Source organism: Megalopta genalis, chromosome 2 (genome assembly GCF_051020955.1).
Source record: "Megalopta genalis isolate 19385.01 chromosome 2, iyMegGena1_principal, whole genome shotgun sequence".
In the NCBI taxonomy this organism is placed as follows: domain Eukaryota; kingdom Metazoa; phylum Arthropoda; class Insecta; order Hymenoptera; family Halictidae; genus Megalopta; species Megalopta genalis.
This window is the reverse complement of record NC_135014.1, coordinates 32913698-32929328: the sequence shown is the minus strand read 5'-3', so window position 1 is coordinate 32929328 and position 15631 is coordinate 32913698. Positions and strand designations below refer to the sequence as shown.

The 15631-nt window shown below is 43.9% G+C and overlaps 2 protein-coding genes across 3 annotated transcripts in view; one reads left to right on the top strand and one right to left on the bottom strand.

The window, feature by feature from the left end:
* Positions 1–15631, bottom strand: part of rig (gem nuclear organelle associated protein rigor mortis) — a 32051-nt gene that overhangs the window by 12725 nt on the left and 3695 nt on the right. The gene's annotated exons all lie outside the window — the stretch shown is intronic.
* LOC117225542 (UNC93-like protein) overlaps positions 4066–15631 on the top strand; it is an 84281-nt gene continuing 72715 nt past the window's right edge. Inside the window, exon 1 of one of the 2 annotated variants that reach the window (XM_033479190.2) lies at positions 4066–4707. The gene's annotated coding sequence lies outside the window, so the exon portion shown is untranslated. Of the gene's footprint in view, positions 4708–5068; positions 5243–15631 lie in introns of those variants that run through there. The other variant, XM_033479191.2, reaches the window with a different exon arrangement.

The window sequence follows — 15631 nt, the reverse complement described above, 5'->3', positions numbered from 1 at the left end:
GGCTGGTGCTGGGCACCGTGGCTGTCACAAAAAGGGGGGCCCCCGCCGATCACGTATACCAAATCGCTACACAACAATGGCGGCATAAATAACGCAGGCATGTGTCGTTCGTTATGCACCGCTGTCGACAACCATACCGCGCGCTTCGATAATATGGTTATCATACGGGGTACCGTTCGTAATTAATCGAACGGTAGTGAATTTTAATCGGGCACGCGCGATTATTATTTGAGTCAGCGACTGTTTGAAGATACACGGCCGTTAATAGGACAACCGGCAGGAATTTATAGAGTGTTTATTTTCAATAATTATGAGGCGCGATAACAAGAGCAACATACAGATAAGAGAGGAGCTACATTATAATCGGATCCAAGGGTGTCTTCCTGTTCGATCATTCGCTGCGCCGGTTATTTTTAGAACATCGACTTCTTATGGGCTGTCGACGCTCCAAAATTAGTTTATAAAAAATTGCTGGCGATGCTTGGCGACGGTATGTAACAGATACCTTTTAGTTCCTCTTCAATTTTTAATTACATTACGTGAGAATCTCGAACACCAATGATTTAATAGTGATTTACACGAAAATTTATTTAAGAAAATTAAATAGTAAGAAAAAATTCAAGTCACAAATTTAATTCATGTTATTATTAATAGTATCATTTGTATTGATTATAGCTTCTATGTAATATTTCAATAATTATGAGGCGCGATAACAAGCAACATACAGATAAGAGAGGAGCTACATTATAATCGGATCCAAGGGTGTCTTCCTGTTCGATCATTCGCTGCGCCGGTTATTTTTAGAACATCGACTTCTTATGGGCCGTCGACGCTCCAAAATTAGTTTATAAAAAATTGCTGGCGATGCTTGGCGACGGTATGTAACAGATACCATTTAGTTCCTCTTCAATTTTTAATTACATTACGTGAGAATCTCGAACACCAATGATTTAATAGTGATTTACACGAAAATTTATTTAAGAAAATTAAGTAGTAAGAAAAAATTCAAGTCACAAATTTAATTCATGTTATTATTAATAGTGTCATTTGTATTGATCATAGCTTCTATGTCTCTCTCATTTACGTTGCCATAATATTTAAATAATTATGAGGCGCGATAACAAGCAGCATACAGATAAGAGAGGAGCTACATTATAATCGGATCCAAGGGTGTCTTCCTGTTCGATCATTCGCTGCGCCGGTTATTTTTAGAACATCGACTTCTTATGGGCCGTCGACGCTCCAAAATTAGTTTATAAAAAATTGCTGGCGATGCTTGGCGACGGTATGTAACAGATACTTTAGTTCCTCTTCAATTTTTAATTACATTACGTGAGAATCTCGAACACCAATGATTTAATAGTGATTTACACGAAAATTTATTTAAGAAAATTAAATAGTAAGAAAAAATTCAAGTCACAAATTTAATTCACGTTATTATTAATAGTATCATTTGTATTGATTATAGCTTCTATGTAATATTTCAATAATTATGAGGCGCGATAACAAGCAACATACAGATAAGAGAGGAGCTACATTATAATCGGATCCAAGGGTATCTTCCTGTTCGATCATTCGCTGCCCGGTTATTTTTAGAACTGTATATAAAAGATCCGATCGAAGGCGCGCGATTGAAGAACGCATCGCGATTTATGGAAACGAAATGACATTTTCTCTGGTTATCATTTAATATCGCTCGTTATATCCGATTGGATTGTTTAGTATCGTAACGCGAGGGATGGTTCTCGAACGGCGTGTGATCGTTCGTGGAATTAGCCCGCAGTCGTCGTTGCTTCTTGCACATTTTTTTCTTCTTCTTTTTTGAATTGAACTTGAATAATATTCAATTGAATGCAACACAGAGAGAAGAAATGTTTAATTCAAAATTTCAGTTTTACGTTCGAAGTATACGTACTCCGACTCCATCGACTAATTATTGAAAATAATGTGTGAAAAATAAGCCACGTTCTTCGCGTGCTCTCATAAAAGAATACTCTCAAGTACAATCGATAGGCGAGATCGTGCGATACTAAACGAAAATAATTGCCAGTTAGTAGGAAAGGATGAGGAATGTACACGGTGTACATTTTAATATTTATAAGATGTAATGATAAGAAGGAAGAATTGGAATTAAATTACGATTATGGCCGATGGGCGAGGTATAATTAAATGAAGCTTAGCGTGCGTCGAATGTCAATCGATGGTGGAAGGATACACGATAGTAAATGGTAGGAGCCGCGAAGGCAGAACACAATAAAAAGCGACAGAAGAAATTGAAGTACACAGCTGCGAGAAATATGGATAAAAATGTCCGGCTCGTAGGAACGTGTACGTAAAATATTTTTATTTGCAACAAATATTATTTCCGGGAAATAATGTCTTTATCGGAATAAAAATGATTCTTCGATATCGATCTCGAGGCGTGGACGATGATAAATAATCATTTAAAGTATCGGTGTTGTAAACGTGATCCTCGCCGTTTATGACTTCAATTTATCGACTCTAAAGGCATCGATTACTTCATAGAAGAATTACAAACCAGTCAAGATAGCGGCGAAGAATACTTGTGAGAAGCAAAAATACTTGCAGAACCAAAATGTGCAAAGATCGTTCGCGATCTGATATTTTGTAAGAAATAAGTAACGATGCTGGCCGACCGCGTATATCAAATATTATTATATCAATTATTATGCTACGAACTGATATCGACAATCAAACGGAATCGTTCGAAACGGTTTCACAGCGAGGACAAAAATCCTCAAGATTTGTATCGGTGCAATCTTGAGAATAATTGAACGACCACGACGCTCACGCGAAAGCGTTAAATAATTTCTAATTTTTACATATTATCCGATATTAGCATTCAGTTAAATCGTTTTCAGCTGCAACGCCCCGAAACGTTTTTCCGTCCGTCGGCGGCGTTTAAACTTTTAATAAATATATCAAGTGCAGCATGTTGCTGAATCATTTTGCAATTTTACCGGCGCGATCCCGAAGCTTTCTATGTCGTTTTAAACACTTCGGTTTAGCATACGTATCTCGTATGCTAAACACTGTTGTAAACAAGTCGAACATTCCACACCGGACTTACACGCTGGAACTTCTCGCTTCGAAATTTACCATCGACAATATCGCATCGTTTCACCATCTTCCGGCTAATTTCCCTCAAATTCAGCCCCGTCGTCCGCTCTTTTTCTTTCAGCTCTCGCAGATCTTTCGTTTCCCTTACGATTTTCAACTTCGCCCGCTTGCACAGTAGCAAACACCGTACGAAAATGATCATTCTTTTAACTCGGTCACGCGCGTTTCCAACGTTTCTTCCAACGACAATTTCAAATACAGCACAATAATGTCCACAGTAAATTCTCCCTAATCCTTCCTCAGCTGTCAAAAACAAAAATGATCCTAATTGTTCCCTTTCATAGTTCCCGATATTATCAAAATATTTCTAGAAAGAAACTTCTAGGTACACTTCATTCTCAAAGCACGGCAAATTCTCTGCAATCGTCTTTTAGCTGTCGAGCAAAAATGAACAATTCGGGAAAAGGAGTCCACGATTATCCGAGCCTGGCGGCTCATTTTCGCAGTCGCTGATCGTCGCAAATGATAAAAACCAGGTCTCGCAGGGGGCTCGAGTGATCTCGTGTCTCCACCCCTGAAATTGTCCATTATTGTTTACATCTGTCGGGACAAGAGCATTGCGCTACGCATCCCCGACCCTTGCAGGATCCTTTAATGGCGCAACGGGGTGCAACGAAAAGGTTCCGGCACCGAAACGATAAAAACTGTAGTTCCCGGCAGGTAGAGAGCGAGGTATGCCGCGGGGGTTGGAATTCCACGGGGTGAGCGCCACGGGACGATTTTCGCCGGTCCGGGGGTCCCGGGGGACAAAAGTCACGAGACACTCACGTGCGTGCATGCGTGGCCGGTGGTGCGTTCAGGTAGAAGCTGCCGCGTGCGACGAGGCGAGGCGAAGCTGAGGCAAGGCGAGGCGAGACGAGGCGAGACGCGGTGAGACGAGGCGAGGCGAGGCTGGTAATACAGAAAAGCCACGGGCAGAAGGAACAAAAGGAGCAGAAGGAGAACAGGAGGAACAGAAGCAGGAGCTCGTCGCGAAGGTAGAACGCGCCGCGTGTACCGTGCACTTGGTGTGTACCGTGTATTGAGAGACAGAGAAAACAACGATCGCGACAGGCTCGAACTCGAGAAGTTGAGTCGGCGAACCGAACGAACCGCTCACCGATTCCAAAGTCCGCCGGTAGGCTCAGTTGTCTCCGAACCCCCGAACAGTTCGGATGTAGCTGAACCTCGCTTTTTCATCGCCAGACTCCTCCGGTCAGCTCGCTTGCTCGCACAGCCACCCCGGGGCCTACACCAGGATCCGCGCGTTTCCCTTTTTTTCGTCCTCAGAGTTTAGTCTACGTTTCGCGACGTTTAACGGTTCGTGGTGCGCGGCGGTCCCGGCATCGGCTCGAGCCCCGACGACAGCCAGAGAGGAGGAGATCGAGAGAGTGTTTTGTTCGAAAAAGCATCGGGACGAGGGAGAAAATCGGTCGGCGGGAACGCGCCCGACAACCTGTTGCAGTCAGCGCGATCGGAAAAGGGGGCCGCGAGGTGACGTCGCGAGAGGAATTAAGAGAGGAAGGAGACAACCCGGAACACAGGGATCGTCGCCCGGATCGAAAGGATCTCGTGTGCCGTTAAAACGTAAGTGCCACTCTTCCGCAAGACCCGCCCGCAGAAATTCCGCGGACGGAAAACCCGCCGCCAGCCGCGGCGGCCGCCAGTTTTCTCGCGCGAAACCGATCGGCTGCCCACGTAACGCAGCCGCGCGTATGCGCAGTTACTTAATATTTATCACTGTCGACCTCATTCATTTTGAGCCGTCGCGGCGGGTATCGGCGCTCGAACCCGACGACGTGGAAAAACCTCGCGAGAAATCGTCACGCGAATTCGGTCGGACGGTCAGTCCTCCGGCTCGTTCCGCAGAGTTCTCGTTCGTTGCTCGCGCCGAATCGGTACGACACCGCCACCGAGACGAACGCGGAGAGAGATCGTGCCCCGAGCGAACGAACCCCTAATTGGTTCCATCATCATCATCGGCGGAGGTCTTGTCCTGAGATCATCTGCCCCGTGGATCGGCCCGAGAACCGCTGAAAATCGCATTCGGCGCGACGCGATCTCTCTTCAACGCAGACAGGAGCCCGCGGAGAGAAGGCGCGAGCCGATCGGCGCCGGACAGGTAAAACCGTGATCGAAGCTGGCTCGGCGAACGGTGAGAAACGTCGTTCCGCGGGACAGACGCGTCGACGTTGGCGCCGTTTTTCCCGATCGAGGATCACCGAATCGAACGCCGGATAACGGTAACTCGATCGGAATCGCAGCCCGGCGCGGCGCGTTCGATTTTACGACTGTCCCGACACAGCCGCGCCGATAGCAACGAACGTCGTTTCGTCGCCGGTCGCTGCCATATTCGAGACGTGCCAACCTGGCGATAAGGAATCAGCCGCGGGGGATAGTTTCTTTGAACGAGCAACGCGCGCGAGCCTCGCCGTGCCCGGAAGAAATCGCGCGCGGTTCCTCAGGCTCGCCGGTCCGCAGAATTCCGCGATTTCGATCGCCGCGGATCGTCGCCGTTCGTATCGTCGCGATAAACGTGCGCGCGTGTATCCAACCCGCAAAACCATATGGAGGTCTCTTGGTATTCGTCGGGTATCCGCAACTTTCGATCGAGTATCCGGTTCGGTGACACGCGTCTCGCCGTTCGTCGTTGCCGGCTGATCGAGAGACGACGGACGTTCCGCGGGAATCCGGGGAATCTTTGAATAGCAATGATCCGTGGTTGCTTATGCAGAAACTGCGATGCTATTCGCGGGTGATAGAGGAAGGCTGCAGACGGCCGAGAGATTCTATCGTATTTGCTTGTGCTTGTAGTTTTGTTTCGTTGGATGCGAATCCTTTCGAGAGTATGAAGTATAGTAATTTCTGCCTAATTCGCGCACAGATTGCGCCGAGACGCCGATGAAACGGTTATTGGGGAGCATAGAAAAGTGAATCGAGAAGACGAACGATTCATTTTCAACGGACTGCGATTCTCTATGCATTTATAGACCGAGCGCAATGTTGAAACGCAAAATGCGGATATTGACAACAATTGGTAGCACGTTCGTCGTCTTTTTATAAAATCTTGGGAACAGGCGACGCGAATTTTCTAATATTCTGATCTGTAGAGAAACAATTCGCGTGAACGGAACTAATAATGCAGTAATTTCTCCCTAATTCGCGCTCAGATTGCGCAGAAAAATGGACAATTTGGGAAGAGGAGATGCGATTATCCGAGCCTTGCCGCTCGATTTTATAGTTATCAATTGTCACCGACTATAAAAACAAGACCCAAAGCTCGAATAATCGCATTTTCTCTTCCCAAATTGCTCATTTTTCTGCGCAATCTAAGCGCGAATTTTAAGGAGAAATTACTATACTTTATCTATTTTTCTCTCGCACAATTTTTTTGATTGGAACTGTTTGCTCTACGGGTTGCCGATTCTGTTCAGCAAATACAGGATCGATCATTGCCTTAGCTTCTTATATTGTTTGCTAGAGTCCTTGTTCGTTAGGTAAAGAAATTCTTAGGTTGTGTAATAAATATGTCCGACCGCGGACCTCTGGCAGCTAGGACGAAACGAGGAAAATTACACGAGTTCAAAGACGATGGTTCGAATGAATTTCGAGATACGTCCTAGCGGGGCTGTTTCTATATAACTTAGCTTAAATGAAAGCTGCAACTGTCTACTTTAAGATAGGCTAGATTAGATTGCAATAGACTGACGAGTTCGTTTTGAAAAATTCAAGAGAATCGGCCTTCGACGTCATGGGGTTTACGAAATTGAAAAGGAGAAGTTCGGACGAATTTTAAGACACGTTACCGTAGAGCTATTTCTATGCAGCTTAGCTTAAATGGAAGCTGGAAGTGTCTTCTTTAAGACAGGGTGACTGAAAATGAACAATAGATTCGTTCACGTCGACGTCTATACGGTATATCTACAGTTTCTTACTGATTTTCATTTTCGGATAAGATTACCATCTGGTTGAAAGATAATTGTAAGACGATGATCATTGCTTTTGCCATACTACACGAATTTGTCTAATTCATCTATTTATTACTATAGTACGATTTACAATCATAATTTCTCAACAGTCGAAACACAACTAGCTTCTGACATTTTACTTTTAAACTTTCCGCCATTTAAAAAATGTTTCCATGACTAATTCTCAGATAGTATTTCTCGTTTAATCGTACACTGCAATAGAAATTACGCACAGCGTAAGCGAATCCAATCTTGGCATCATTATAAAACGATATACGCTAATCGCGTTTAAGGCTCCGTTAATTAGTCTGAACCGATGCCGGAGATATATACCACGTTCCTAATAGCAGCGTTTCCCCATTATTCGTCAGGGACAAAATCGTCTGGACGCAGACAAAATCGGCACGGATCCTGGGAAAAGAAAGTGAAACCGTTTCCATCGGTACTTTGCACTTTGTGCTCCCAACGATCCCAGACGGCGCAGGTGTTCCGTGAACAAAGATTTTCGTAATGTTAGCCGATTAATCGCCGCGTCGCCCTTTTACGAGCAAAATGCCGCTCTATGGCCGGCGATTGTTCGCGTTTCGTTCCGGGAAACCTCCCCCGCCGCGACGCTGTTACGATTGTATAATTGCTCCGAAATGACACAGAGCCCAGGAATGTAAACGCGCGTCGTTACGGTTCCGCCGTGTCTGCATGCGCACAGCGGCGACGGTTTTTCACCGTGTCGAAACGATTTTCCCATTCCTACGATGGAAAATCGGCCTATCGGCCGGCCTTATCGGCGATCCTCTCGGCTTTCCGTTCTGTTTGGCGCGCGATAGAAACGACGGCTGATAACGAACGGCCGAGACACGAAACCCGGCCGCGATCGGATCAGAACGGATCGAATCGGATCGCCGCGATTCCGGCTAATTGGTCGCGCGTGTCAGCTAATTTTTCACGGCGCGCCGCCGTTTTATCGACGGATCCGCGGAACCTCGCCGCAGAAAATTCCACGCGGCTCCGTTTTGTTTGCTCGACGGCTGGCGAGCCGGCGATCCTCTAACAATCAACGAGAACAACGGCACAGTGCTCGAACATATCCCGCCGATATGTTTTCCCCATAAGAAACGGGTCTTCGTGTTTATTCAGATTACTCACGCCGATCGCCACGAGCGACACGCGCTTGCCAAACGCGTGTTCGTCGAACGCGGCCGCCTCGACTCGGAAAAGTTTCCATCTTGGTACGGGACGACGTTGCTCAATGGGATCGCGTTGCTACTAAAACTGGTGATCTTGCACGGATTCTGATGTTACTGGGGTAACCTTTGCAGGACGAGTCCGGCGACACTCGCGATTCATCCGAGGGCTTGTGTCATCGTCGACGAGCTCGGAACGCGCGGACGAGCCGATTTTACCCGTTCGAGACAATTATAGTAAATTCTAGCAAATGTCTCTTCAACTTGTAAACGAAGATGGACGATTTTGGAAGTGGAGATACGATTATTCGGGTCTTGCGGCTCATTTTTATGCTTGCCGATTGACAGTAATTGTAAAAACAAGACTCGAATAATCGCATCTCCCTTTCTCAAATTGTCCATTTTTGTTTGCAATAAAAAAGGAAAATTAAGGGGAATTTATTGCGTTTTTAAACTGTGAAGGCGTTCGAGAATTTCACCGTTCGTTACGGAACGATGCGATGAATTTTCATTCGAATTTTGAAAGACATTAATGGGAGAAACTAATAGAATTTGGTGGAAGGAAATTTTCCTCCCATTTTTTAACAGAACAACGGAAAAACCTATTGTACTATATTTGTGAACCCAGTTGTCCACTGGGTTCTAGAACGACAGTTCTAGGCTTTTGTTCTTTACTACAGTAAAGCTTCCTTCAGCTTGTAAATTATGCAAATGAAAATTTCTCCGACATTTGTGGATTATTTACTTGACCGTTGCTTTCGCGTTTCCCGACTTGTCGATTCACGATATCACAGTAATTTCTCTCTAATTCGCGATGAAAAAGAATACGATTATTCGAGTCTTGCACCTCGTTTTTATAATTGCCGACAATCGGCAACTATGCAAATTGAGCCGCGAGGCTCGAATAATCGTGCCTCTTCTTCCCAAATTTCCCAATTTTTGTTATCAAGCGGAGCGTCGTCAATCACGAACAATTTTTCCATATTTATTTTCTACAGGTCGCAAGTTCGCCACTTACATCTTCATTCCGCGAGCACATCGTTTAGCGGCTCGAATCATTTTGTCTCGTTTTTATTGAAAAATTGAATGCTGAAATATCGCCGCGATTCCAGGAACATTAGTTTGTGGTATTCTCTAAGAAACAGATGACTCACGTTGCATTCAATAATGGAGATGTATATTATTAGGTTTTTTAATGTCTTTTTTTTATGTAATTACGATAGCCGTGGCTTGGCAGTGCCAAGCAGCAGCAATATTACGTATTTCTGAGTAATTGTTAGTAAACAAAGCCGCGGCTTAATGGAACACTGTAGTGTAAAGGAAAAACGGAATCGCAGCGGTGCCGCCTGATGCAGAAACAGCTCATCGCCGTTTCCATCGGCGAATATCAAAATAAATTAGCAGGTTGTGTAATTAATCGATACGATAACATCGAACACAACGATGGCAATTTAAAAATCGTTACAATGTCAACGTTGGAAGAACGTCTCGTCGTACGAAATATCGGAGCTCGCCGGGCAATATTTTTCCGCCGCGATGCCGTGATATAGTGCTTCGTGAAACATTGTGTTTTCTTCGAGCGTACCAGGTGTTTAGTACTCACGAACGGAAGTGTACATACTAGCGAAGTATAATGACGCGGCATTTGTGCGAATTAATCGAATTTTCACATGATTACCGGCCTTTGTAACAGCGCGATTCCATTCATGGGCATTGCGTTCGTTCGCCATTTGCGTTCGCGTTGACAGGATAACGGAGTACGCCTGCGGCGAATAAAAATTCCGAGGCTCCGGCGAATTGTCCGAGCTGCATCATATTCGTTCGGGAACGATACACGAGGCGCGATAAGATGCGAATTTTATGGTTTTTACCGCCGCGAAAAATGCGCGATCCAGAAAGGACGCATCTTTCCATTCGGAAAATCCAGATGGAGAGGCGAACATAATCGCGCGCGTAACACAGTCGCACGAACGGTGGTCACTTCTGTTTCTCGTTAAACAAACAGGCTAATATCGACACTCTTTTTTCACCTTTTCATTGCGCATTTAACTTTTACGAGCGCCGGTCTACGAATACATCTCGCACAGTAATCTACATACGCGTACACGTGTATCAACGGCTGGAGCATTTCCCGTTCTGAACAATTTTACTTAGCTTGTGTAAATAATGTAAATGTACGTCTGGATGTACGGTGAACGACGCATCGTAAATATACGCCGACGGCAGTGAAACGGTTATTGGAAAGAATACAGAAGTGAATTGAGAAGACAAACGATTCATCTTCAACAAGCAGACTGTGCGACTCTCTGTGCATTTGTAGACCGAGCGAAATGTTGGAACGCAAAATGTGCATATTGACAGCAATTGGTAGCACGTTCGTCGTCTTTTTATAAAATCTTGGGGACAGGCGACGCGAATTTTCTATTATTCTGATCTGTAGAAAAGCAGTTTGCGCGAACAGAACTAATAATACAGTAATTTCTCCCTAATTCGCGCTCGGATTGCGCAGAAAAATGGACAATTTGGGAACAGGAGATGCGATTATTCGAGCCTTGCCGCTCGATTTTATAGTTATCAATTGTCACCAACTATAAAAACAAGAACCAAAGCTCGAATAATCGCATTTTCTCTTCCCAAATTGCCCATTTTTCTGCGCAATCTAAGCGCGAATTTTAAGGAGAAATTACTATACTTTATCTATTTTTCTCTCGCACAATTTTTTTGATTGGAACTGTTTGTTCTACGGGTTTGCCGATTCTGTTCAGCAAATACAGGATCGATCATTGCCTTAGCTTCTTATATTGTTTGCTAGAGTCCTTGTTCGTTAGGTAAAGAAATTCTTAGGTTGTGTAATAAATATGTCCGACCGCGGACCTCTGGCAGCTAGGACGAAACGAGGAAAATTACACGAGTTCAAAGACGATGGTTCGAATGAATTTCGAGATACGTCCTAGCGGGGCTGTTTCTATATAACTTAGCTTAAATGAAAGCTGCAACTGTCTACTTTAAGATAGGCTAGATTAGATTGCAATAGACTGACGAGTTCGTTTTGAAAAATTCAAGGGAATCGGCCTTCGACGTCATGGGGTTTACGAAATTGAAAAGGAGAAGTTCGAACGGATTTTAAGGTACGTTCCCGTAGAGCTATTTCTATGCAACTTAGCTTAAATGGAAGCTGGAAGTGTCTACTTTAAGACAGGGTGACTGAAATTGTATAATAGGTTCGTTCGCGTCGACGTCTGCACGGTACTATATTTTCTTACAAGAAAACGCGAACGGTGTTATTACACAAACTAATCGTTGGTTTTCATTTTCGGATAAGATTACCGTTTTGTTGAGAGATGATTGGAAGACGATGATCATTACCGTTGGCCTTCGACTGGTTAGATTGGGGTCCCATCTAACTGATACTTACATGGAGAGGATTAACCCTTTGCACTCAGGGCCATTTTAAATCTAAATCGAAGATAGCTTTTCTGACCAACGGTATTCCAATTTTGTACGACTTAGTGCGTTTTATGCATATGAAATCGAATCTTGTGACTCGTAAAACACGAACAATTTACACTTTCAACAGTCATTTAATTGTTGTTGGCCTGTAATTACTGTTAGTTGTATCATCGTCGATAAAAGTCATCTGAGAATTCGATGAGATGGTAATCCGTAAATCGTGAATAATAAAGAAGTCTCGGTTACAAATCCTCCTTATAAAAATTCGGATAATGGTAATTCCTGGTTCCCGGTTTCTTTGGTAATCCGATGAACGGAACGGTGCGAGACGACGGCGAGGACCAGGAAAACGCTGGTCGACCTGTTATCTTCGTAACATATCTCGCGAACACCGCGACACAGGTTCTTCTCTCTCATCGGCACGTCGTCCCAAATTACCTTCTGCCCCGTCACTGCCTCTGCGCACGGTTTTCATACCGAAAGCGGGACCCAGCGCCGGCTAATCGGTGTTTACATCGGTGCCTTCACCTCGCGCTCCTCGTTGCACGATCGAAGACCTCGACGAAATCGTCGCCGGTAGGTGCAGTCGGTAAAAATAAAACGCACCGAGGATCGTTTCAGCAGATTTACGAGCGGCAACGTAAAAAAACTCGTTTTACACGCGTTGCCCGACACTGTCGAGCGTAGTCGTTGAACCTATTGTGTGCCCCGCCGGTGATCCATAGATTCGCGAAGTCGGCGCTCGTGGCCGACCTAGAAACACGGCTCGGAAGAAAAATAACGAGAGAAAGAGAAGCACGCGGCGAGGCGAGCGCGTTGAAAAGATTTATGCCGTGCATCGATGGCAAAACAGGATAAATTCATCGGATCGGGCAGCGAGTTCGCGTTACGAATGGAAGTAAGTGCGTTCTCGAGGAATTGATCAACTGCGATCAATAAATACCTGACGTTTAAGTCGGCCGAGTAAGTAGTGCTTTGCTTCGAGTGAATTGTTTAAATAACAAGTAGATGGAATAATGCTTGTGTCGATCGTTCTCGGTGTGCATCGGTGGCGCCATTTTTCCTTCGGGGAGATTTTCGGATTACTGTGGAAATGTTTCAACTTTGGCAGCGACGTTTTCGTTGTGATTTTTGCTAAATAATTCTGAAATGCTTCGAGTGAATTGTTAAAATAGTAAGTGGATAGAATAATCCTTGTAACAATCATCATTGGGGCCATTTTTCGTTGAGAGAGATTTGCGGATTACTGTGGAAATCTTTCAACTTTGGCAGCGACGTTTTCGTCGTGATTTTTGCTAAATAATTCTGAAATGCTTCGAGTGAATTGTTTAAATAGTAAGTAGATAGAATAATCCTTGTAACAATCATCATTGGGGCCATTTTTCGTTGAGAGAGATTTGCGGATTACTGTGGAAATCTTTCAACTTTGGCAGCGACGTTTTCGTCGTGATTTTTGCTAAATATTTCTGAAATGCTTCGAGTGAATTGTTTAAATAGCAAGTAGATAGAATAATCCTTGCAACAATCATCGTTGGGGCCATTTTTCGTTGAGAGAGATTTGCGGATTACTGCGAAAATCTTTCAACTTTGGGAGCGACGTTTTCGTTGTGATTTTTGCTAAATATTTCTGAAATGCTTCGAGTGAATTGTTTAAATAGCAAGTAGATAGAATAATCCTTGCAACAATCATCGTTGGGGCCATTTTTCGTTGAGAGAGATTTGCGGATTACTGCGAAAATCTTTCAACTTTGGGAGCGACGTTTTCGTCGTGATTTTTACTAAATAATTCTGAAATTCTTCGAGTGAATTGTTTAAATAGCAAGTACATAGATTAAATAATGCTCGTAACAATAATCGGTGGGACCATTTTTCGTTGAAGGAGATTTGCGGATTACTGCGAAAATCTTTCAACTTTGGCAGCGACGTTTTCGTCGTGATTTTTACTAAATAATTCTGAAATTCTTCGAGTGAATTGTTTAAATAGCAAGTACATAGATTAAATAATGCTCGTAACAATAATCGGTGGGACCATTTTTCGTTGAAAGAGATTTGCGGATTACTGTGAAAATGTTTCAACTTTGGCAGCGACGTTTTCGCCGTGATTTTTGCTAAATAATTCCGAAACCAATGTTTAAGTAACACTTTTATAAATCTCGCCAAGAAGTAGGCATGTTTATACGTCTTTCTCTTCTTTCTTATGAGACAAGCTTTTAAGAAACGTGATATACGAGGCTTCGTCTCACTATCGCACAAGTATAAGCGATCCTTCTACCGTTCGAAATATAAGAACGCCGTAGTCGATCCATAGAAAATAATGAAAGTTGTTGTTCGATCCTCGAAGAGTCTATCTCAATTCTTCAGCAACCAATGCAAATCGTTTGACTGGTTTCTGATTACTTTCTTTTATATATATATAGTTCCTGATATATTATAAAAATATATATATATTTCTAGGAGAAATGTTTAGGTTCGCTTCTTTATCGAGATACAATAAATTCTCTAAAATTCTCTTTAAACTTTTAAACAAAAATGAACAATATGAGAACAGGAGATACGATTATCTCAGGCTCGCAACACATTTTTATAGTCATCGATTGTCAACAACAACTATAAAAACGAGGCTGAAATAAACGTACCTCTTCTTCCTAAATTGTTCATTTTTTGTTTACTGAAGGATAATCGGCGAGAATTCGCTGTACATATTAAAAAATACGAATCATACGAAATTTTTAAATAAATCTAGAGTCTCGGCATTGTTACAAAACAATATCAGATTGGTCGCGGTTCATAGCTCGGTATTTTCCATAGTTAAAAAATTATGATACACGACGATTTCATCGAATTTCGACGACTTCTTTCGAGTCGATTCGCAGCGAGCCGCGCGAAAAACATCGGCGACAGGCTGCCTCGAGCGACAAAATAGTTTCTGTCGAGCGAACGAGGCTAAACGGGATCGGATCGCCGTTCGCTGAAAGGTGTTGTTCATTCATCGAACCATATTGCACGGGTTCGGGTCGTCCACGAACAGCTGTTCAGGCTGAGATCGGTTGTGGTCTGCGGGAGATTTAGCAAGCATGCTTTCGTCGAAAGATGATCGGGACATTACGAGACCGTAACTCCAAGGCTGGACACGGTAAAGGCTGCATAGTAGACGGCACGCTTGCGCCTTGGAGCATTTCGTTGTGAAACGATTGAAGCATTTACGAGTCGATCGTTCCCGAAGACTTTCTAATCCGTCGCATATATACATACAGGGTGTCTTGCAAGGTGTGCCGCGTGCAGCAACAGGAGTGACAGATTCCTGGGCCGAAAATTATCGACCGCGCCGTGCCGGAACCGTTTTTTTCCTTTATCGCGCGAAACGATTTATTTTCACCGATATTACGTAGAAAATATCGCCGACCCGCGAAACGGATCGGACAAAAAAATCCGCCGAAACTGGCACGTCGCGACGCCGTAATTGGAGCGCGCGCGCGCGCGTAAATTGTACGCGGTTGTTAATATTCCGGGAAGGTAATGCCGTAATCCTGAACCATTGTCACGTCCACTATGAAGTCTCCGTTTAAACCTCGCCGAGGATTTCTGCGGTGAGATGACATAGAAACTAAAAACGCTTTCGTTGCGCTCGGGAGGACGCTTCGGCGAAGATAGCAACGAGAATTCTGCGTACTACGGCTGCGGGCTTCTCTCGGATCCGTTTTCTAACAGCTACGCTACGATATCGCGAAATCATAGTTATCGTGTTTCAAATATAATTTGAATATATAAAATATATATAATTTAACACTAAATCTACCGCGGTCAACGTGACCGCTTTCTTATTTTGCAATTCTGCGAAGTTCCGAGACTCTATCGTGGAGAACGCTTGAATAAGTTATATTATTGGAGCAAGTTTTATAATAAAAACTTCAC